The sequence below is a fragment of the Diabrotica virgifera genome, chromosome 6, assembly GCF_917563875.1.
Source record: "Diabrotica virgifera virgifera chromosome 6, PGI_DIABVI_V3a".
In the NCBI taxonomy this organism is placed as follows: Eukaryota; Metazoa; Arthropoda; class Insecta; order Coleoptera; family Chrysomelidae; genus Diabrotica; species Diabrotica virgifera.
In genome coordinates this window covers 214,175,030-214,200,327 of record NC_065448.1, presented here as the reverse complement: position 1 = coordinate 214,200,327, position 25,298 = coordinate 214,175,030, and the positions used below count along the sequence as shown (strand labels likewise).

Genomic DNA, 25,298 nt, shown 5'->3' with positions numbered 1-25,298 from the left:
GAATACCAGGAGAAACGCTAAGTGACAAAGTGACATAAGTACCATCCATTCTATCTGTGTCGCTGTTTGGAATTCAGCAAAATGGCTATCTGATTGGTATACCTCAATTTATATTCCACTACCCAAAAAAGAAGCCACTACCAGATATGAGAAATGCCTACACTGTCACTCTTAAGTTCTTCTTTGGGTGCCGTGTCCGTATTAAGACGTTGGCCGTCATGATGTTTACTATTTTCTGAAACAATTCTCTACCGGCTGATGTGCGAAATAATTCTACTGTGGAACCACATAATTGTTAAGGCCATCCGCACACACAGCTGCTAAAAAGAAACCAGTTGGTAACTTTAGTTACCAATCAGTTACTTAATAGTCACTGCCCATGTAATATTTTAATGAGAGTCCGCACACAGCGCTACTAGTTAGCAGCCGGTCTATAATGCGGGAGTGATCAGTCAAAAGCGGACTGGACATGCAGGTCGCTTGAGGATTAGTTTCTAGCCTTTTGTGATATTTTATTAAAGTTTAACACGCGAAATTGGCGGAAGAGTCGTTTAATATAAAATTAGTGCAAGAAGTGGAAAACATCCGTGCCTATATAAGCTCAATTAACTAGTTTTGATGGAAAATAAGCCACAATTTTACTAAAAAAATGATTTTATTAACGTTTCGACGTTCAAATCGGATGCCGTTGTTAAAATACAAAAAAATATTAATAAATTAAATAAAAATGTTGTTGCTTAGTAAAAAGTTCTTCTAATAATTTATTTAATCTGACTCATTTATATCGGCAATTCACACATATATTATACATTCTAAAGTAGAAGACTTTAAAATGATATTGTCAATATGTATGAGTTGCGTTCCTGGGACGACTTTACTGAAAGATAGTTCATTCAATTACATGAAATCAACCCCAACTCAAAAATATCCGTCACAAAAAAAATCATAACATGTGATCTGTCTTTAAAAATACAACTACATGCAACGGTGACAATAAATAATAACAACAATATCATTTTAAAGTCTTCTACTTTAAAATGCATAATATATTTCTGACTTGCCAATATAAATGAGTCATATTAAATAAATTATTAGAAGATTTTTTTACTAAGCAACAACATTTTTGTTTAATTCATTAGTATTTTTTGTATTTTGACAACGACATCCGATTTGGACGTCGAAACGTTAATAAAATCATTTTTTTAGTAAATTGTGGCTTATTTCCCATCAAAAACTAGTTAATAACAAAAATTCCGCAAGAAAATAGCTTCAGAACAACACATAAATTTAAACACCGCCTTACAAAGCTACTCAGTACAAAGTACAATCAAGAAGTGACTCGTTTTATTAATTTTCAGTAGCGTAGTGTGCGAGCCATAGTTGATAACCAGTTGATAATCCTAGTTACCAACTAGTTTAGTTTCTTTTTAGTAGCTGTGTGTGCGAAAGGCCAGCCATGAAAGTTTCTTTCGACCAACCTATAATCCATCTCTTTCCCTCCACTTTTCCTTGTATTAAAAGGCGAAGTAGATGGTATTTAGGTCCTCTAATTATATGGCGAAGTATTCTGTTTATTTCTCTATGATGTTTATGAGCAGACGTTCTGAATTCATAATTCGAAGAACATCTTTATTGGAAGTATGTGAAACCCATGATATTTTTACGATCCGTCGGTAGCACCACAATTCGAATGCTTCTAATTGGTTTAGCATTGCGGTTTTTAACGTCCCCCTCTCACAACCATACAATAGGACAAAACACATATCATTCCAGGGCCTTCTTGCGAATATGCATCGACAGGTTTCTGTTATATAAAACTGGTTTCCAGATCATAAAAACCTTACTACTCCAGGCTGTGGGTGAAAAATAGGTCGATTTCAGGATATAATTCAGGAATTTTTGAAACCTATCAGGTGTTGTAAAGGACGATGCCAGGAATAACTTCCACTAAAATGTGACCAAAAATATTGTGAGCTTTTTTTTCTATTGCGATTTTCATTTGTTAAATTTGCAATTTTTAAAGATTTTTAATTTTGCAGCTTAGGATATTGATTCTAGGGAAAAACTTTTTAATAGAAAGTTGTAGTAAATTAAAAAACCTACAATTTGACCTATGGTAAGTTTAATTTCGTTTATTGGTTATTGCAAAACAGCCTGCGAAAGGTCCAAAATGGCCGTTTCTTACAATTGCGTTATTTATTGTACAAATAATTTTTTTTATTTTTTAAAGCTTTAAAATGAAGATCTTTCAATTACAAGCATAAAACAAAATTGTAAGGGCGGATTAACGAATTTGTTGCTTAGATATTATAAATTGTTTATCCCAAGAGGTCAAATGTCGAAGGCTATAACTTTTTGAAAAAAAAATCGTAGAGACTTGGTGAAACATCCAATCTCCTTGTAAAGAGTCATATTTTTATATTCTGATGTAAATAAATCGTTAAAACATTTTTAAACTTCTAATTCTTGCGTTTGAAAATAAGGGGGCAAATTTCGTTATAAACATTTACAGCTGAAGCGGCCCTGTACATCCTATGAGTTTTTAACTTACAGATTATTGTTGCTAAAGACGAAATGAAGATTTATAAAAAAATAAAAAATTTCTAAGACGAACTGAAGCCGAGCTAAATGCTGGGCTTGGAAATAAGGGGGCAAATTTTGTTTTAAACATTTAGAGCTGAAGCGGCCCTGTACATCCTATGAGTTTCTAGCTTACAGAATATTGTTGCTGAAGACGAAACGAAGATTTATAAAAAAATAAAAATTTTCTACAACCAACTGAAGCCGAAATAATTGTTTCTTTTTTCTTAAATCGTAGTGCCTTTATTTATAACAATTAAGAAATTATTTTACGGTCATTGACTAAAGAAAGACTTATATTATCTTAAATTAAAAATTATTATAAAATATAGTTACATTTAATTATTAAAAATTATTTTTAAAATCGGTGCTTTTGCGAGCGTCCGAATTTTGCAAATCGCCCGGGTCGCTTCAAATCCGCGCGCTCGGAAAATTTTTACGTAACTTGTATTAAATTTTGACCGAAAACAATTTAATAATATTACCATTATAGTATACAGTCTATTTACCACTGTATTTGTTTTTCTTGATAAACTTTTATATGTGAAATCTCATTTCTGAAGAAATAATATTACAAAAATGATACATATATATATGAAATATATAACTATATTTTTAATTTTTTCATTGTTATATAAATATAATAATAATAATGTTACTTCTTATTATACAATATAAAACTTTTTCTTCTTGTAGTGACTATCCGTTTTGGATGTTGGCGACCATCATGGCAATCTGTACTTGCACACTAAATCGGTACTGCTGCTCTAAAAAGATTTGTAGTTGTTGTCTTGAACGACATAAGTAAATTTTCTAGCAAGTTGAAAATAAGGGGGCAAATTTCGTTATAAACATTTAGAGCTGAAGCGGCCCAGTACATCCTATAAGTTTTTAACTTACAGATTATTGTTGCTGAAGACGAACCGAAGATTTATAAAAAAATAAAAAATTTCTACGACCAACTAGACCTTCCTGGTGGTCGCCAACATCCAAAACGGATAGTCACTACAAGAAGAAAAAGTTTTATATTGTATAATAAAAAGTAACATTATTATTATTATATTTATATAACAATGAAAAAATTAAAAATATAGTTATATATTTCATATATATGTATCATTTTTGTAATACTATTTCTTCAAAAATGAGATTTCACATATAAAAGTTTATCAAGAAAAACAAATACAGTGGTAAATATACTGTATATTATAATGGTAATATTATTAAATTGTTTTCGGTCAAAATTTAATACAAGTTAAGTAAAAATTTTCCGAGCTCGCGGATTTGAAGCGAGCCGGGGCCTCGATTTTTGACACTTCGCTTCGTTATCGAACGTATTCGCTTCGTATCTGTTTAGTATACGTAGCGAATATGTTCGATAACGAAGCGAAGGGTCAAAAATCGAGGCCCGGGCGATTTGCAAAATTCGGCCGATTTTAAAAATAATTTTTAATAATTAAATGTAATTTAAGTTATAATAATTTTTATTTTAAGATAATATAAGTCTTTCTTTAGTCAATGACTGTAAAATAATTTTTTTATTGTTATAAATAAAGGCACTACGATTTAAGAAAAAATAAACAATTAGCTCGGCTTCAGTTGGTTGTAAATTTTTTTTTATTTTTTTATAAATCTTCGCTTCGTATTCAGCAACAATAATCTGTAAGTTAGAAACTCATAGGATGTACAGGGCCGCTTCAGCTATAAATGTTTATAACGAAATTTGCCCCCTTATTTTCAAACCCAACATTTAGCTCGGCTTCAGTTGGTCGTAGAAATTTTTTATTTTTTTATAAATCTTCGTTTTGTCTTCAGCAACAATAATCTGTAAGTTAAAAACTTATAGGATGTACTGGGCCGCTTCAGCTCTAAATGTTTATAACGAAATTTGCCCCCTTATTTTCAAACCCAAAAATTAGAGGTTTAAAAACGTTTTACGCATTTATTTACATCAGAATATGAAGGTATAACTCTTTAGAAGGAGATTGGATGTTTCACCAACTCTGTACGATTTTTTTCAAAAAGTTATAGCCTTCGACATTTTACCTCTTGGGATAAACAATTTACAATATCTAAGCAACAGATTCGTTAATCCAGCCTTACAATTTTTTTGTATGTTTGGAACTGAAAGATCTTCATTTTAAAGCTTTAAAAAATAAAAAAAAAATTATTTGTACAATAAATAACGCAATTGTAAAAAACGGCCATTTTGGAACTTTCGCAGGCTGTTTTGCAATAACCAATAAACAAAATTAAGCTTACCATAGCTCAAATTGTAGGTCTTTTAATTTACTACAACTTTCTATCAAACAATTTTTCATCTAAAATCAATATCCTAAGCTGCAAAATTAAAAAGCTTTAAAAATTGCAAATTTAACAAATGAAAATCGCAATTAAAAAAAAAGCTCACAATATTTTTGGTCACATTTTAGTATAAGTTATTCCTGGCATCGTCCTTTACAACACCTGATAGGTTTCAAAAATTCCTGAATTATATCACGTTTTTTCACCCACAGCCTGGGGTATACGTGATATTTCGTAACCACATAAATATGTTATTTTTTGGAGTTGTAAAGAAGAAGTCTAAGAAACAAGATGTAGGGTAAATGTATCAGAGAAAGGGGTGCAGAAGATAAAGGGAAATACCAACTTAGAATGGACAAATTTGTGCATTTAGTGGACGGACCCCTCAATATAGCTATTTCTGTATAATGGAGAATTCTCACGACGAGGTCGAGGCGCGTGTTGAAGCGAGATTCAAGTGGGTCCTAATTTAAACGTCGGCAAAGAGAGATATAATGTATATAATAGTGGAAAAGAAAGAGAACGCAGATACCCTACAAGACGGTAAAATTAGTAATATTTACACTTTGTGATAAAATGTCCCGAATATGTCCCGAAGAATACAGGCAACCAAAAAGTTGACCGCTCTCAGTGGTGGAGATAAAAATATTAGTTGGTTTTTTTAATTCTCACAATGATAAAAATTAGAACAAAACGTAGTTTGACCATAAAATTACCACGCCACTGATCATACCCTCGGCTGACGAGACATCCACACTATCTACAGGCTAATAAATTTTAGCATTTGGTGTTATTTTAAGGGTCATAAATACCAAATTTTGACAGAAATTTCTCTATCTCTTCTTACGTTTAATCTTTTTCACGTTGGGTTGAATTCCGTCTTCAGTTTTTATCTTTTTCTGTTACATTTTTTTATTTCACTCATAATGTCGCAACACGCTCTGTCAGTTTTCCTCTTAAGACGCATTTCATATTGTCTTAAGACCGCCCTGCCTCTCGAGTTGTGTTAATACCAGTGTTGCCAATCGGCGGATAATTATCCGATTTGCGTACCTTTTTAAGAGTTGTCGTATCTTCTTCGTACCTTTGAATAAATCGGATATTTTCGTATATTTTTCAGTCTATCTACCATCTACTAAATATTTCTCATCCATATATTGCCAACACCAACAACACATTCATTTTCTTTGGTTCTACCCAAATTTCTTTACTGGATGAATGTTAGTGACATCCGACATCCGATACTTTTAATCTTTTGACAAAAGGGACATGTGCCAATTCTTTTGTTTAGAATTTAAATGCACAAGTGCCTCCACGTAAGGCATACTAATCAAATTTCAGAAACCATCTGCCCTCCGATGTTATTTATGAGTTTTTAGTTTTTAGTCTTTAAACTTATGAAAGCTAATTCACGCACCTGAGAAATCTGAATATAAATATTTTTGAAAAATTTGAACGCAGAATGAAAGATTACATTATTACCGAGGGCCGAAAGTCCCTTAGAATAAACAAAATGTTTCTTTTGAATGAGATATTTGAAATTAAAAATCACACTCAATATTCTCTTTTTCTCACCCCTGTAACTTATTATAATAAAAATTATCTTCAGGGATTTTCGGCCCTCGGTAATAATGTAATATTTCATTCTGCGTTTAAATTTTTAAATACTACTTATTAGTTTTCTCAGGACTCGAAAAAAAAAATAATGCATTTTAAAAGAATTGACCAGAAATTTTGCGCCTATGCTATTAATGTAGCTGTAGTTTTTTTGTATTGATTTATTTATTATTTATTTTTCTAGTACCTAGTTTTAGGTAGTTATTACGTTTTAATAAAATAATATTTAAGTGTTTTTTTTACTTAAATAATTATAATAAATATAACGATCCAAATAATGAAATATTTAGATTTATTTATTTATTTAGAATTTAACACTTACGATAATACAAAATACGAATAATACAATAATAGTAAGCAAATAGTATTTACATACATGAATTAGGTAATCAGCTAGGATACGAGATTTTCATCTATAAACGAAATTTTTTAACCTGTGAAACAGAGAATCCAGCAGGTTAAAGGGCCGGTTGTTCGAACGCTAATCAGAAAAAATGGAATCAACTGATCATTATCAAATATTTAATTACTGTCAATTTGAACTTTGATTGGTTGCTGAAAACCTAATTGATTACAATTATGAGATTAATTGATTAATTAATCAATTATGTCAATAATTGTTACGTTAATTGATAATTAATAATTTAATGAATTAATTATGTTAATTATTATAATGATAATTGATTACAATCAACTGATTGGCGTACGAACAAAGGATTTTGTTATTTGATGGTTGTTAAGGGGACTAAAAGAATAACATTGGCAACATTGATTTTAATAACAGAATAATTTTGGACCTAGCGTACCTTTTCGTGACAAATCGGATATTTTTCGAGCGATCATCGGATAATCTAGAGAAATGCTATTGGCAACACTGGTTAATACCTATAGTTATATTTACTAAGATTGATATTACTGGCCTTTTAAGATAGCAATTTAACGGAAAGAATACCAGATCATTTATTACAAGCGTCAAAACACTTCTCTTATTTCAGATTTTTTTTCTTCTGTCTAAACGGAACACCCGTAATATTAGTTATAGGAATCCATTATAAATGATAAATTAGTGCACTCCGGGTGAGACATAATTTTTGAGGTATTGATTTCTTTATATATAAGTGCATATCCTTTTGGAAGCGTATATTTTTTAACAATGTATTCCTAATCTATCTTTTTAAACTTCACTCGTCCACTCTTGGATATATTATGTAGGTCCCCCAATTTTCTCCACGTCTTTTTGTTTAGGGTAATCTGAAGATTATTATTATCAGCGATTGTTTGGATACAGAAAGAAATACGTTATGTCACGATAAATACGTCACAGTATGGAATAAAGGTGGAAGAGTATTGGACCAATATCTAATAGAAATATCACATAAAAAAGTTGAATTCTACGTCAAAATAAAATTATTTCAAAGTAAAATTGCGTCTTATTCACAATAAAAAAGGCAAAATGAATCTTGCTTTCAGATACTGTAAAGTTTCTACTTATGAACCATATAGGCGGAATATAACAATATTGGCTACTCTTGACAAATAACTAAAGTGTGGCCAATGACTTTATCATTTATTAGGAAGGAAAATGCTACTATCAATATTACCTACTAAAATTTATATTCATCATCATCATCATCATCATCATCAGCCTCTCTCAATCCACTGCTGGACATAGGCCTCCCCTGTTTGTCTCCAAAGTGTTCTATCTTGTGCTTGCTGTACCCAGTTTTTTGTTGTCCTTCGTAAGTCATCTTGCCATCGTGTTTGTGATCTTCCTCTGCTACGTTTATCGGCTCTTGGTCTCCATTCAACTAGTTTACGAGTCCATCTTCCGTCCTTCATTCTGGCAACGTGTCCAGCCCATTTCCATTTTTAGTTACAGCTTCTTTCAATGACGTCTATGACGTTGGTCTTAGCTCGTAGATCTTCGTTTCTAATCCTGTCTCGCAGAGTGGCCCCTATCATCGATCGCTCCATTCTTCTCTGCGCTACTCTTAGCTTTTGTGCGTTTTTCTTTGTGAGCGATAATGTTTCTGCACCATAGGTCATCACCGGTAGCACGCATTGGTCGAAAACTTTTTTCTTCATATTAGTTGGAATGTCACTCTTAAAAACGTTCCTAAGAGCTCCGTATGCTGCCCATCCCTGTATTATTCTTCTGGATACTTCGGTTGTTTGATTGTCCTTACCTATCTTAATTTCGTGACCTAGATATATATATATATATATATATATATATATATATATATATATATATATATATATATATATATATATATATATTTCTTCTTTCTTATATATATATATATATATATATATATATATATATATATATATATTTGTCTACCAGTTCTATTTGTTCATTTTGTATTTCAAGGTGTTTACTTGGTACTAAGTTCGTCATATATTTTGTTTCTGTTATATTCATTTTTAAGCCTATTTTATGACAGGCTGTACTAAGTTCTTCCAACATTTTCTTTGTTTGTCCCAAATCGTCTGCAATCAAGACTATATCATCCGCGTAGCTTAGGTGGTGTAGCATCTCTCCGTCCACATTTTATTCCTTTGTCACCCCATTCGAGGGTTTTGATCGCTTTTTCTAGAGCCGATATGAAAAGATTAGGTGATAAAGTATCACCTTGTCGGATACCTCTTTGGATTTTTATTTGGTTGCTGTTAGCATGTAGCTGTATCGAGCTTGTCGCATTTTTATATATATTACATATTAGCCTCGAATATCGGCTATCGATGCGGCTCTCGTTTAGTGCTTCTATAACACTGTCGAGTTCTACTGAGTCGAATGCTTTGTGGAAATCTACAAATGTTAAAACTAAGGGCTTGTTATATTCTATGGATTTTTCGATGAGTTGTTTTATTGTTTGGAGATAATCGTTGGTTCCAAAGTTTGCTCTGAATCCAGCTTGTTCTCTACTTTGATATAGGTCTAATTTCTTGTCTAATCTTGTGGTAATTACTCTCGTGAAAAGTTTATAAAGATGCTTTAACAGACTGATCGGTCGGTAATTTTCCAGATCAGTTTTTTCTCCTTTTTTGTGCAGAAGAATTGTTTTGGCTTTATTCCATTCAGAAGGTATGGATTTCTGTGTCAAACATAGATTAAAGAGATCTTTGATTTTTCTCATTAGAGGTTCACCGCCATTCTTCAAAGCCTCGATCACTATTCCATCGTCACCTGGTGATTTATTGAATTTCATTTTATTCATCGCTTGTCTAATTTCACTGAGAGATATTTCTGGCATGAGTTCAGAGCCTTGATTTAATATTGTTTTGTTTATTGCATCATTTAGCTGTGTTTGGTTCATCCGTCTGCTTTTAAAAAGTTCTCCATAGAAGTCTTCTACTATTGTTAAAAGCTCCTCTCTATTTGTTGTTATGTCGCCCTTTTTGTTTTTTAATTTAATGATCTGGCTTTTTCTATTATTAAGTTTTCTTCGCAGACTTTTTAGGCCTTTATTATTTTCTATGGTTTGTTCGATTTTTAGTGTATTGTACTTTCTTAAGTCTTTTCTTATTGCTTTCTTGACTTCTCTGTTTATCTTTCTCTTTTGCTTCCATTTGGATCATTTCTTTCTGTAATAATATTTCTTTGTTTCATTAAATTCCTGGTGTCAGTACTAAGTTTTTCTTCGTTCTTATTTCTTGGACAGTGTTTTCTCATGCTTTCTCCAATGGCTTGCGTAATATGTTGGTTTAGTGCATCTATGTTTTCGTTGAGAGTTATGTCTGTGTTTTGGCTTCGATGTTTCTCAGTTTGGCTTCGATGTCTCGATGTCGTCGATGTCTCGATGTTTCGAAAATTTATATTACAGATGGAAAATATACGATAGATCAAAGTAGATTTGACTACTATTTTCGATTTTTTTCACATGCAGTTGTTTCCTTTTATCGTGCGTGTACGTGTATACGTGTATTGTATCGTGTACAGATGCTATATTCATCATAAAACAAATTACTGAGAATCACTAGAGTATAATAATTTTTGTGGCTGATTGAGCCAAAGAAAGCATTTGACTGATTAAGACTCAGATATGTATTCTGTATAATAGAGAAGTTTCCCTAAATATCATAAAAACAGCAGCAGATTAAGACGGGGGACTTATTGAGCCCTACTCTATTTAATTTAATCATGGTTTAAATCATGAGTGTCAACTAGTGTTGCCCAAATGCAAGACCAAGACGAGGCTTAGACAGTCTTGGTCTTCGTCTTGCAACAGTACACCTGGTCTTGGTCTTGGTCTTGGTATTGCGCTCCAGGTCTTGGTCTTGGTCTTGCAGCAAGAGTCTTGCAAGTCTCGCAGTTGCCCATTAGCCTATTACATATCTTAGAACAACGTAACAGAGTAGGTAAATTTTAAGCTTGAATTATTTATTCGTTAACAATATCGCTGTAATAATATTGTTGCTAGAAGGTAAATTGTCGTTGTACCGGATTGGTACCGGATACCATACCGGTACCAATGAGTGTACCAATCAAACTGTGTTTTTTTCTCAAAGTTCGCATCATCCTGTGGGATATTCTAGCCTTTATAAAAACTGAAATTAAAACCCTACTACAGTCTGATATTTTCTTAACATTCTGTTTTTTTATTCATTCGCTTGGATAACAACAAAGTTAGGTATTTTAATAACTAGCCATGTTTTTCATCAATACAGGCTGTTTTGAAATAAGTATGGCAAATTTTAAGGGGTAATTCTAAACAACCCGGTTACACGTAGGTATGCGCGCCATTGGTGAATATTAAAATCTTAATTGTATGTCAAAAATGCGTAATAACTACCTCTTAAAACCTACCAAATTTCATTCGCATATCTCAACCGGTTTTAGAGCAATAAATAAATCGTCAGTTTGTAAGAACAATTTTAACATCCCCTATTTCGGAAACGAAGCATTTACGAACATCCTTTTAAAAGCAAACTGTCATTAAATAATTGATGGATTCGACCGTTACTTGATGGAAGTTCATTTTATCTCACAATAAAACACTGAAAAACGTTTGTTAAATATATTGTTACATTGTTAAATATATCACTTGAGAAAGGCACTTTGCCTTAACAGCTGTAGTAATAACATAGTTGTAATAAATTTTGTGGAAGTATAGAAAAACAAACGTTTTTCAGTGTTTTATTGTGAGATAAACTGTCATTAATTTTTCGTGCAGAGTAATTACCCCTTAAAGTTTGCCATACTTATTTAAAAACACCCTGCATTGATGAAAAACATGGCTAGCTAAAAAAGTACGTAACTTTTTATTCTCCAACATAAGCGAATGAATCAAAAAACAAAATGTTAAGAAAATATGAGGCTATAGTTGGGTTTTAATTTTAATATTTCATAAGCTAAAATATTCCATGCCATAGGGTGATGCGAACTTTGAGAAAAAAACGCAGTTTGATTGGTACACCCGGTATACAATGACAATTTACCTGGCTAGCAATAGTATTATTACAGCGATATTGTTAAAGAATAAGGCTATAATATATTAAAAAAATCACTTCAATCGGACGACAGGTTTAGGAAATTCAAGACATAAAAAATGACCCGTTTTTAAGATGGTGCGTTAATTTCTTGGAGTAGTGTATATCACCAAACACAAAGAGTAACAAAAGAACAGTCGATTGATAAAACAAATGACCAATTTAATTTAACTACAGAAAAAACTGCTATAAATGTGCTTTTGTGTTGCATACATCTCACTGTCATATTTCTTTGTTCGATGCGTCGGTAGACAGTATATCGTTATTAAATATTTCGTTATTTTGTTTACACGGTATGTATAGCCGGCATTATTTGCATTAATGTGTCTCGTTATTAATACTTTTCAGTATTAGCCGCATTCTTTCAGCAAATTTTGTCTAACTGAATGAGGTCATTGCACAATCAACAGAAAAATATACATAATAGTCTTACTATTTTATATACCGATAAGATGTAATAGGTATATTTTTTATCAACTTCAGATTTTTAACGACATTATTGTCGGCATCGCAAGGTCGCAACGCAAGAATATTAATTTATGAATAAAGGCCGCCTATTCTCAAAACCTGGACAATTAATTTCAGAGCGAAGATGTCGTCTGTTGGGAAAGATTGTCAAAATATTTTATTTTTGCATTGTAATAATGATCTGAGTACGTGTCAAATGTGCCAAGTGTTATTTTAATGGATATTTTGATTCGCTATGTATGTTTGTGGTATTGTTCGTAATGCGCATAAGTCAAATTTTCCAAATTTTTGTTAAAAAGTTTTTTGCGTCTCATAGAGTATCTAAGAATATACCCGAACTAATATACTCTCTAAAACGACCCTCAGTTCTAACTGCAAGACTCAAGAGTCTTGCAGGCTTAGTCTTGTTCTTGCTCAAATCTTTCACGGTAAGTCTTGGTCTTGGTCTTGCTCAAATTAGGGGGTCTTGGTCTTGGTCTTGCAAAAACGCAAGAACAAGACTAAGGCTGCAAGACCAAGACCGATTTTGGGCAACACTAGTGTCAACAAAGGAAGAGGATGCAGAATTGGAAACAAAGAAATAAAAATACTCTGTTATTAATACCAATGAGATATAAGATAGAAATTGATGGCATCAGTATTGAACAAGTAATGCGAATAAAATACCTTGGAATTACACTGTCTAGCTATGGAGACTGTCAGGATGGATTAATAACATTATATGGCCAAACCAACATGATAACACTGAGATGAAGTAAATAATTTATAAAGCCAGTGTAATACCAAATTGGCATATGCATCAGTAAAAAGGCCGGATACAGACACAACACAAAGACTAGTGAAAACGACAGAGACGAGAGTACTGAGAAGAATTACAGGAAAGACGCTGAGAGATCGAAAGAGGATTGAAGGCATTAGAATAAAATGTAACATACAGTGTATAAACGAATGGATACTAAACAGAACAAAATATAATAACCACATAGGCAGAACAGGGTAATAGATAGGTAATAGATAGATAGGTAATAGATAGATAGGCAATAGATAGTAAAAGATAGATAGATAATCGCGGAAAATAGCTACAGTTTCATCATTTAGAGGACACACAAAGTGTAAACTTAGTCAACTGAAATGTAATCATATTGCTTATAATTTTTTTCGAAGTACCTGTTCAGCTTTGTAAAAATATCACGAATTATAGTGAGTTCGTGGTCAAACTACAATGGTCAAGTTTTCACTTCAAAAGGTATCCAGAAGTGATTATACAGGGGAAAATCCAGGGCAGGAGAAGTGTAGGAAGGAGACGAATCTCGTGGTTGCGTAACTTGAGGGAATGGTACGGATGCACATCAACCGAAATATTCAGAGCAGCAGCATCTAAGATCAGAATAGCCATGCTTATTGCCAACCTCCGTCGCGGAGATGGCACGTGAAAAGGAAGATGTTAACTTTTTTAAATATAAGCAAAAATCTTTGAAAATTTTCTAAATGAACAACCAAAGCCAGAGGAATGGAAAATAGTTTAATATATTAACCTGCTTCGTAAAGGTATCTATGGCTTCTTCAAAGAGAACCTGTTATGAAGAAGTATATGCAGGTCTAAGTAAACAGATTTATTAATCGTGTGTCTAGGATAATATTACTGATATTATTTCAATAAGCGATAAGTTATTAAAATTAATCGAACTTGCTAAACAACAGGCAATAAAGCAATATGCATGCAGAGAGTGCGCTATAATTTCATGTAATTTTATCATACATCATTACTCCTATTACTTATTGTGCCACTTAGCATTTTAATAGGCGGAGAAATATTACACCGATTAAATCAACTCAATCAGATAATGCCGTTGTAGTTGCAGTTAAGCGTTGCATTAGTTGGTCTAACTCCAAGTCAATAAATGTTGGAACAATTAAACGGAAATAAATTAATAAAACGATGAAATTTGATAAATCTGCGATATTAAAACATGCATGAAGCAATAAACATAAGAATGCTACTGGACTGGACCGTTAGCAAAAATAAAGAGACAACTTATATAAAGGAAACACATTGAGTTCTTGTTCTTGCTTAAATATACTTGGATTTGGATTCCTATCATAGGATCGCTAAAAATAAAATAATAAGTTTGACCATATAAACACCATAAAAAAATGTATTATTTTTTTTGTATTGATAAATGAGATAATCCCAAATAATTGTTAACATTGACGGTTCATCTATCAAAATATAGGTTCTTCCTTTACTAATTTTTGTTCCCAGATAACTAGATTTCGCCTTAAATTGAGTCTGTTGTCTCTATTTTGTTTTAACAATAATTTGTACGTTTGTAATAACAAAATGTTATTTCATAATTTTGTACAATTACGGGTAGTTTTCACCCTTAAAAAACCAAAAGCGTACAACGGCTCAATATAGAAAATGAACTAGAAAGTGAAGTGAGCCTAATCACAAATTTTTGTACAAATTAGTGCTGGACGAAAAAATTGCGAGGTTTTGCAATTTTTTCAGCTTCATTTTCTGGCCCAATACAATACAGTGTCTGAATTATATACTACTAAATTAATCATTATATTGTAAGTTTGATCAAATTATTTTTGTAAATTTTCATAAAGTTCACAATTTCATTATTGGAATTTTATTCAGGTTCTATGAACTCAGGAAAAACTTTAAATATAATTATTTATTTGAATAATTTCATTTTTAAAGATAGTCAATATTCACCACGTACAATTGCATCACTGTTCAAATTTTTTAAAATATTGTGCAGGATTCTAATGGGTGTCCACATGTTTTGTAGTACTTTTGATAAATACTTTAAATTATTATCCTAACGATAAAAGTAAGGTTTAACCTTAAATAACCGTGCTTCTGATTTACATTATATTCATGAAAAATAACTGTCCTGTATATGCTATAAAGGTATCCAAAAACAATTATGTTTTAGATTTCCACATTTTCTTTAAATTTCTGTTTAAAAAAAAGAAAACAATAAATCTTTCTTTCTTTCTCTCCTTCACTTTATCATATCAGGGTATCGGATTTGGGTTAGCTATTTTAATTTCCATTCACTCATCTCTTCCATTCTTTTCTATTTCCTGTTATTATTTTCAATTCGTCCAGTGATTTTTGTTTAAATTTTCCTGCCTGTATTACTTGCTCTATCCATTTTTTTGTTGGTCTGTCTCTTTTTCTTTTTACGATGCTCTTTGCTTCGTGGACTTTTCTTGTAATTCTGTTGGGTTGCATCCTCATTAAATGCCCATACTAGTTCATTTGTATCTTTGCCATTTTATTCATTATTGACCCTTGGTTAGCCATTCTCCTATTATGTATATTAGTCTCGTTGCTTAATCTGTCCCATTATGTCTTTCCAACTATCCTTCTTAAATGTCTCATCTCCATTGTATTTATCCTGCTTTTATGTTTTTCCAGAATTGTCCAGTTTTTACTTGCTTCGAGCACAGTCGGTATCACTAATATGTTATATATTTTTATCCTTGTCTCTCTTGTAAGTTCTCTTTTTCCCGGTATTGGAGCATAGTGTAACTTGTTAGATTTCTTTGCTCTTATTTGTTATTTCTCAGTCTATTTTTTCGTCCTTAGTAATTATACTTCCCAGGTATTCGTAAGTTGTAATTATTTCCAGTTCTGATAGATATCTTCCTTATCTTCTTTGGCGTTGATTATCATTATCTTACTTTTTTTCTCTATCTTACTTTATTTTCATTTTTAGTTCTTCTATTTTCTCTACCCATACATCCATTAGTTTCTGCATTTTATTCTCGGAATCTGCTATCAGTACTATGTCGTCCGATTACATTAAGGACTCTATTGTTACCAGTTGTAATCTATGCTATCCTATTATTGTCTGTAGTTGGTTGGCTCTAACTTATAACTCTAGTATTTCTTATCAATTCATTTATTACTATCATGAATAGCAAAGGCTGAGACTACCTCCTTGTTTAATACCTCTCTTCCAATTAAATTCTTCCTACCTTTCCCCTGTTATTTGTACTCTTTGTTTTACCTCTTTGTAAGTACTTTCTATAAAATGAAATAAAAACGTATACCATTTTTAATCAGTTGCAATGCGAAGGCAAAACTGTCTTATTTTTCACTTAGAACAGAGAGCGCAAGCCAGCACCTTAAATCGATGATTTTCGACTCTATTTGGAGTCATCATAAGAGAGGCGTAGGTTTGCTGCTCTCTGCCCCAAGTGACCAATCTTCAACAGCTTATCCCCGCATTGCAACTGACGTTTATGGAGTAGGTGTCTAACGACATCTGGTAACTGAAAGTCAAAGTTTTAAAATTTTCAATCTAATAGAAATATTAAAAATATTGAAAATTATTAAAAATATTCCTAAAAGATATTTAATTGAAAACTTATTGGTCCATTTTCCTGGTAACACCTCCATGGCTTCTAAAAATTGCAAGCCAGATGGATGCTGAAGCGAAGAAGACTTCCTGAATTCCCCCTTGTCAAGAAAATTACAAAAAGATAGAATATATATTTTTACATCAGGTACTATTGTGTGGACTACTAATAATGATTCTTTTCGGTGGCTCTACATTAGTAGGTTTTTTTGAAGGTTGTTTCTTATTAACCGTATGTTTTTTGGTAAGTAAATACACCGTTCGTAAATTAAATGTAAATAAAGTTGTACCTTGTGATTCAGGCTAAAAATAGACATCGTTTTATTTTACTCAAAGACGTTGTATATAATTTGGTGAAGCACAATAATTAGGATGGCAATCATGGTATGTGTAGAAATGACTATTTCCGTGTGTCAGAGTGGACAAAACATATAATTTACTGTGTACACTTACGAAAGCCTCATTTGTAAGTAAGAAATCTTTCATTATAACTACATTAGGATTATTTTCATATAATTATATACTGTTTAAAACTATCTCCCTCAAAATTAAACAATGTTTACGTATTACCAAAGTTCCCGCGTTTGTAACAAAAGGAGATGAAAGTTTGAGGTATTATACCTACAATTATCATTTTATTGGGCAAATGTATAATTATACGAATAATCAGTTAGAAATCTATGACAAATGTATGCAAAATAGTCAAACGCGACTTTTGACCTTTATATCGCTTGGCCAATTTCTTTTTTTTAAATTCATATAGTTATATCATCGAATATGGTGTTTCGATTAAAACATGAATTCTATTTCTGTCGTGACAGGTGGTACCGGAAGTTGGTACCTATGCAACAGCTTGTAAAATCTATATGAGCAGTATTAGTAGTATTTCAGGTTTCTCGGTCAGAAAACGAAACCATTATTTTTTATTTTCCCCATCATCTCTTTATATGATGATAAATTTATGATTATAGCACAGTAAAAGTTTCAAAAATATGTTATAAAATTAAAGAAAATTAAATTAAAGTTTAACATCATAGACTCAGGTATACTCTTGTATATGTTACAGTTTAAGTTGATCATCACTGGCTAAATGGCTCAGCCAAAGCCATTTTTCAAAAAAAAAAGTTGATTATCCAGTTGGAGTTGACTTTTCCTAGTTCGAGTCAACTCAAACTGCTGGTTTTAGTAAAAGTTGATTATAAATATAAAATGAAGATTTTTATTCAACATTTACTAGGAAAAGGAGACTCCAGCTAGAAAAAGTATACTCTTGCCAATGCCATTGAGTAAGAGTTGATTCGCACAAACAACCGATTCTAGAAATTAAATGTTACTGGATATATTCAACTCGTGATAAGTAGTTGAAATGGTCAAAACAAAGAGACGCACAATCATCCAAAAAGCACGTGAGATTATACTCGTATAATCTACATTTACTGAATCGATTCAGGAATAGTCAACTCAAACTAGTAAGAGTTGATTCTATTTTTCTTGCGATCTACTTTTACTAACAAGGATTAGGAGAGTCTACTTCAACTAGTAAAATTTGAATTAAGTTTTTCAAATCAAACAGGCTAAAGAAGAAGAAGATTTGTATGTTTATTTTAAGAGTTCTCTTTGTCTCTCTAAGAAAAAACAAAATGCCACCCTTTTTGGGAGCCAAACCCACATCTCTTACGGGACGAAGATAGTTTGGGTGATAACTCTACAGGAAACATTATTAAAATAATTCGAAAGTTGCACAACAAAATTAGAAAATCCGAACAAATGACAAATAAATTGATGAACTGTTGCAGCATTTTTGATATCAAAAATATAAAGAAACGATTTCTGACTGTAAGACTAGATGGAACAGCACATATGAAATGTTAGCCGTAGCTGTGCAAAAAAAAACAAAAATTTAAATAATTTTCTTATAAACAACCATAAATGGAAAATTGTTGAGAAAATTATTAATTATTTGAGTAATTTTAAAATAGTTACCGAAAGAATTAGTGGAGAAAATTACGTTACACTTCCAGATTCCAGATGCGGTGATAGCGTTCAATTGTTTACTAGACTACATTGAAAAACATTCTTTTGAACTTGATTGTAAAGACAATCGAAATGATGAGGATGAAAAATTAATCAAGGCATTTAAAACTGGAAGATATAAGTTGATTAAGCGCTATGCGAAATTCAATTGGATATATTGCGTCTCCTTGATGGATTAGACCTAACTCAATGGGGAAAAGAAATGAAAGAAGAAACACTAAAAAAACTGAAAAGTTTGTATAAAACTTACTACGAAAAATTTTTTGGTTATCAAAATGGCGACGAAGAGCCAGCTCAGAAGAAACCTAGAAAGGACGATGAACCCAATAAGTCAATCAATTTCAATGTTTTATTTTTAAAATCATCGAATAATATTGATGTTTTTGTAAAAAGAAAATTGAAAATTATTTGCAATCTCCAAGATTTGAACCAGACACAAATATTTTAGTATGATGGAAATCATATTATACAGTAAGGTCTCTTTTATGCTGATTTTTTTAATGCGATTTTGAAGTTAAGCGGATTGTATTTCATCCAAAAATTTCTATTATTAATAACTAGTTTAATTAATATTAACTATTCCCATCCAGATGTCATTAATCTGAGGGTTTGCAATTCGGGTATTCCCCTTGTTCTGTGATGTAGCATGTAGCTATTACATCAATCTGAGTTTCGCATTGAAAGGTATAACCTGTAATTCTTTTGAAATTAAATTTAAATGTTTAAGTATTTAAGAGTTTAAATTTTGCTGATTTCAAGTTGCAGTATAATAAACAGCGCATTTTGATTTCTGGATTGAAACATTTAATTAAGTGTCGTAAAGTTTTATGTTCCATTAGAAGAGATTTTGCAATTTCAATATCGTTAGTCTGCATTTTGAGTTCCTTCTTTAAGATTTTATTTTGCCCTAATGGAGAAAAATAACATCAAACACATACAATATTTGGTGGACAAACGTACATAGTCGAGGAAATGAAGCTGAAAAAATGGCAAAACCTCGAAATTTTTTCGTCCAACATCGATTTGTACAAAAATTTGGGATTAGGCTCATTACACCTTTTAGTTCATTTTCTATATTGAGCCGTTGTACGCTTTTGGTTTTTTAAGGGTGAAAACTACCCCTAATTGTAAAAAAATATAAAATACCATTTTAATCTTTAATATTGTCAACATGTGGCTGTTATTAGTTACATAATAATTATTTTATGCTTTAAGATATACTATCATAATATTTCAACCCTTAAAACCACCCTTGTTGGAGCTATATATAAAAAATTTACTTATCCTAAAAGAATAATTTCGGCTTGCATCGATTTACATAAAAATTTGGGATTAGGATCATCTCACCCTGTACTTCATATTATATATCATGCTTAAGGGCGTTGATTATTTTTAGGGGTGTAAACTACCCCTTATTGTCAAAAATTATATAAAAACATTGTAAACTTTATTATGGGTAAAATTTGGTTTTGATTCGTTAAATAATGATTGTTTTATACTTTAGGATATAATATCATAATATTTCAACCCTTAATAACCAAACCATCCAAAAACCACCCTTAATAACATTACAGTTTTTATAAGTAGATATTTTAATAGATTTATACAGAAAAAAAGTAGAATTAAAGAATTACAAAAACATTTATTTACACAAAAATACGAATTTACAAATATCTACAAATACAAATACAAATAGTTTTTTAGTCATCTTCCAGTATACGAACCGGTTCTGTGGTATTATACATACATTCAAAATTATCCATAAGCGGACTATCCGAATTTTTCGAAAAAAAATTTGTTTTATAAACATAGCTCATTCACTTTTGGCGATAAAAGTTTTTTCAAAAATGACTTTCTAGGATTTTTTAAGAGTTATAAGACTGTGTAAACTAAATTTCGTAAGATCCCTTAGTTTTTAATTAGGGTGGGTTTAAAGGGCTCGAATAAGGGGGTGTTTGCTCGTAAATAGAGGTTTTAAACAGCTATATCTCGCTAACTGATTACTGTAATGAAAATCTATGTACAAGGGAATTTTATTTGTTAAAACAGCTACAATTTAGTAGTCCATCATTTTTTTTGCATCTCCAGTATTTTCGAAGATATTCTGAAGTAAACGGTGAAAAATGAGAAATTGAAAAAAACAAATTTTTCTTTAAACTCCAATTTTTCTAAAGTTAGGCCTTTTAAATAGGCCAAACTTCTTGGGTGTATTGATAATACAAATATAAAAGGAATTGCAGAAAGGTGAAGACCAATTTTTAATTAGGAGGGTAGTTAGGGGGTTGTTTTCACTGATTTTTTCATATAGAAAAGCAGGTACCGACCTTTTTTTGATCATAACTGGCTTAATTTCCAGGCTAGAAACTTTATTATTATTTTTTGAAAGGTCTAACTGTATACTTGAAAAAGTATTATTTAAATTTTCCTCGAAAAATACAAAGTTTTTCCGTTACTTGGCTTTGAATATATCAAATTATGCATTTGTCGAAATAAGCTAACTTTTAACATGCCCTATCTCGGTTTGTATTGTTCTTAAAGATATTACAGAAAAAGAATTTGGATTATGTTACTAAAAGATACATTTTTTATATCTACAGCTTTTTTGATTAAATGCATATTTTTTGAGGTATTCTCAAAAAACTCTCTAAAAAAGTCGATTTTTTCGTCGAAAAACTGTTACGTTCAAGCGCGAATAACTCGAAAAATATTAATTTTACGAAGAAAATGTAAAAAATATTTTTTTCTTAGAATTACTTTTTACATCGATTTAAATGGATGAAATGTAATAAAAAATTCCCGCCCCGAGATGGGGTGGCAACCACCCCCAAGGTTTTAGCGTACATCGGCATGATATAGAAAATGATCCTTGGACTATTCCCTACCGTCTGTGAAAATTTCAAGTAAATCCATGATGGACGAAAAAATTGCGAGCCAAAATGCTTCATTTCCTCGACTAACACCATTTTATTTGATTTTAGAAAACTACGGAACGTATCCCTACTTTTTCAATGCAAGTAAAGTCTTTTTTTATGCGATTTTTTTATATGCGCTTTTCTGTACTGTAGAACGTATCCACCGCATAAAACGAGACCTTACTGTAGTAGTGTTTTCCCCGTCGTACCAGTCCACCAGTCGAGCGGCTTTTCTCTGAAGCAACGCTAGTACTAACAAATAAAAGATGCCCTTTAGGATAAAAGCATCAAAGAACTCATTTGTGTAAACAGATGGATGAAAAGCTCTTTAAAGGCTAGTATTTGACATTTGTGAGGTTGCAATGTAATTTATCCTATTTCTTGTATATTTTAAGAGCTTTGTTTAAAAAAGATAGTGATAAATGAATAAAGAATAATCAACTATTCTAATTGGGAAATAAGCCACAATTTAACTAAAAAAGTGATTTTATTGAATTTCAACGTCCACATCGGATGTTGTTGTCAAAATACAAAACATGAATGTCCTTTTAATTATGTCAAGGATTATTATATTTAATAATCATTGTTATGTCGATATTTTATCGTCGGCGGCTCGTGGCCTTGGAGACAGGGTCGGCAAGGTTTTTTTGTCTCCTCATATAGGTATACCATCAAACTAAAAGGCTTAATTCATCATAGGAGATTTTTTTGTATTTTGCTTTTTTTTTATTTGATGTACACATTCTCTCTTGTTTCATGGTGTTTCGACAATGCGTGTTGATTCTTTTGAGACAAGGTAAATCCCGTTTTTTTTAGGCAGAAATTGGTGGTAATAAGAAAATTGATAAACAGTTTGTTGTAATGAATTGCAGTACTTACTACATAGAATTATACATACATATTGTGCAACTTATCCCACTTTCTGAAAATATTTGGACCAGCATAATTTTTAAGTACCTAACTTGTAATAATAAATATCTTGGAAATTCTTTGGCGAACGTAACTTTTAAATTTTAAATCGTCAAAGAGGTCAAAAATTTGCAAATCTTCAAAATTCGAAAAACGAGTATCTATTTGCATATAATAGTAGGTATCCAAAATTTCAAGATATACTTACTCGTTTTTCGAGATATGTATCATGTCGTTGTCTTTTTTGGGGTGGTTCGGAAATATCAAGCGAATCCAAAACGTCACTGCGTATATATTGGAAACTACTATCATTACGAAAATCTCTGAGATTTTGCACCAGCTTTCGTATTCTATTTTTAGAATAAATAATGTCAGTTGACTGATTTTGAACAACAAGGAATATCTTGGGCAAACTCTGTCTTAAAAATATTTAAAAAAATATTGAAAGAGTCATTAGTATTTAATAAAGTTCTCAAACCGATTGCTTCACGGATCGAGGTATCGCTACTTTCAAAATCATCGCCTTCGATAATAAATTCAAAAACTTCCAAAAGCTGTTCACGAAAATCTGCTACAGATACTAAAACTATAAGAGATAATCTGCTTAGATAAAACTAACCGAGATTTAAAATTTCATCGCGTCTGATAAACTGTTCGCTTTTTTTTTCGAAACAAATTTGTTCTAAAGCAGTAATCCGTTTAGGTGAGCTAAACTGGCAAGAAAAGTCGATATTCTTTATTTTTTTACACGTATCATGTAAAACTAAATTCATTATATGCGCATAATAGTGAGTAAATAAAGCTTGTGATGCAATAGTTTTAACTTTTGCCTGGAGACTATTCAATTCACCACTCATCACAGCAACGCCGTCATAAGATTGCCCCAGTTTTCCCTACCAATTTATTTTTGGTATAAAAAAATTTGAATCTGTTTTTTAAAACACCAAAAATATATTCTGCCTTATTGCTTTTACTCACATCTCTAAAACCTAAAAACCTCTCATAAATATTACCACGTAACGCGTATCGAACAAAATAATAGATAATAATTGTGAATGACATGATAATAAGAAGTTTCATCTACTTTCAGTGAAAAGCAAATGGTTTTCTAAATCTCAGATTCAACAACGTTATTCAAAATTTAACTATTTGATTATAATATGTATTATGTAGTTCATTCTGTATTACGAATACACTTCGAATCAGAAAGTAAATAGGTATTTCTAAAACAATTTTATTAATTCTCTATAATTACTTTGATTTTTAACAAATGCTTCGATCCATCATGTCCACTAAATGATAATTCCTGACAACTTAAAAAAATTACAATATCAATTAAACGACGTAAAACGGCGTGATTATTTTTGACAATTTCTACCAATGCATGCTTCCAAATGAAACACCGACCGGCAGATCGAAATGTGCCGTACTTGGCGCGTAACCTGCCATGCCGTATCTTCTATTGCCCACGGAGAAAAGTAATGTTCGCTTGCTCATCGACTTGTTACGTCGTCGTTGAGTTTTACGTGTAAATTGTCAAGCTACGGATGTTAGGGACGGCTAGCCGAAAAGTCAGATAAATGGCTCGGATCATTGGCTTTTTGAGAAGTCTGTTATGCGCAGGGATCACTTAACGCTCGGATTGATCAAATTCTTTTAAAAACCATGAATAAAATTTAGTCTGTATTATCTGATAGATTTTTTTTTATTTCAGAGATACAAATATTTAAAAAATCTATATCTATAAATGTGTGGGTCGGCACTGCCGACCCTGCCGACCCTGACCGGCCGCCACTGAATATCAATACGATATTTTTATTGTATTGCCGATATCGATACTCGATACGATACTTCATTGGCATAACCAATACAATACTCAATACTTAAAAAGTATCGATATTGTATCGTATCGTGAAGCTCTAATTCAGAGCAAAGAGGCCTTTGTTCATTTGAGTGTTTAACACCCTGTATGTTACAACATGAAGCGTTTCAGAGGTGCTGTTACTAATAAAATTAGAATAGTGAACATTAGAATAGAGGAATCTCGATACAGTTTCAAGACTAGCATCAGTACGACTGTCATAAATCATCACAAGAAATAATTTTCACTAATCCATAAATAATAGCGTTAAATAATATTTTGTGGGGGTTTAACCCTGAGGATTTAAAATTAATATTAGTATTAAGCAATCAATAGACGTATATACATAACTCGTTACATTAAAATTTACAACACATGTCTCCATTTTTTATTACCTCACCTGTAATTGGTGATACTGAAAATTAGAGATAGCATTCATGAATATGTATGTCCCATCTATATGCAGTCGATGCGTAGGCAATAATCGTAATTATATTGTTTTGATCGCAGTCCCATAATTTAATATTAATTATTGTAATAATTAATTTGCAATATTCTTGTAGCCGAGAGGTTTTGCATCCAACGCAAGTTCAATTATAGTTATTAGTGCAACTGGTACCTAAAACGATGTGAAATATGGACTGCTTATAACGTATGCCAAGAACGCTCTGAAAACAAAAACTACAGTAAAATGTGTAAAAGACAAGAATTTAATTTACAGTGATACAGTAGCGATCA

The 25,298-nt window shown here is 31.6% G+C and overlaps 2 protein-coding genes across 2 annotated transcripts in view; one reads left to right on the top strand and one right to left on the bottom strand.

Moving 5' to 3' along the window:
- The window catches only part of LOC126887199 (uncharacterized), a 505,416-nt gene that overhangs the window by 434,784 nt on the left and 45,334 nt on the right, over positions 1-25,298 (bottom strand). The gene's annotated exons all lie outside the window — the stretch shown is intronic.
- Positions 17,195-25,298, top strand: part of LOC126887200 (uncharacterized) — a 109,795-nt gene continuing 101,691 nt past the window's right edge. The window contains exon 1 of the mRNA XM_050654597.1: positions 17,195-17,310. The gene's annotated coding sequence lies outside the window, so the exon portion shown is untranslated. The remainder of the gene's footprint in view (positions 17,311-25,298) is intronic.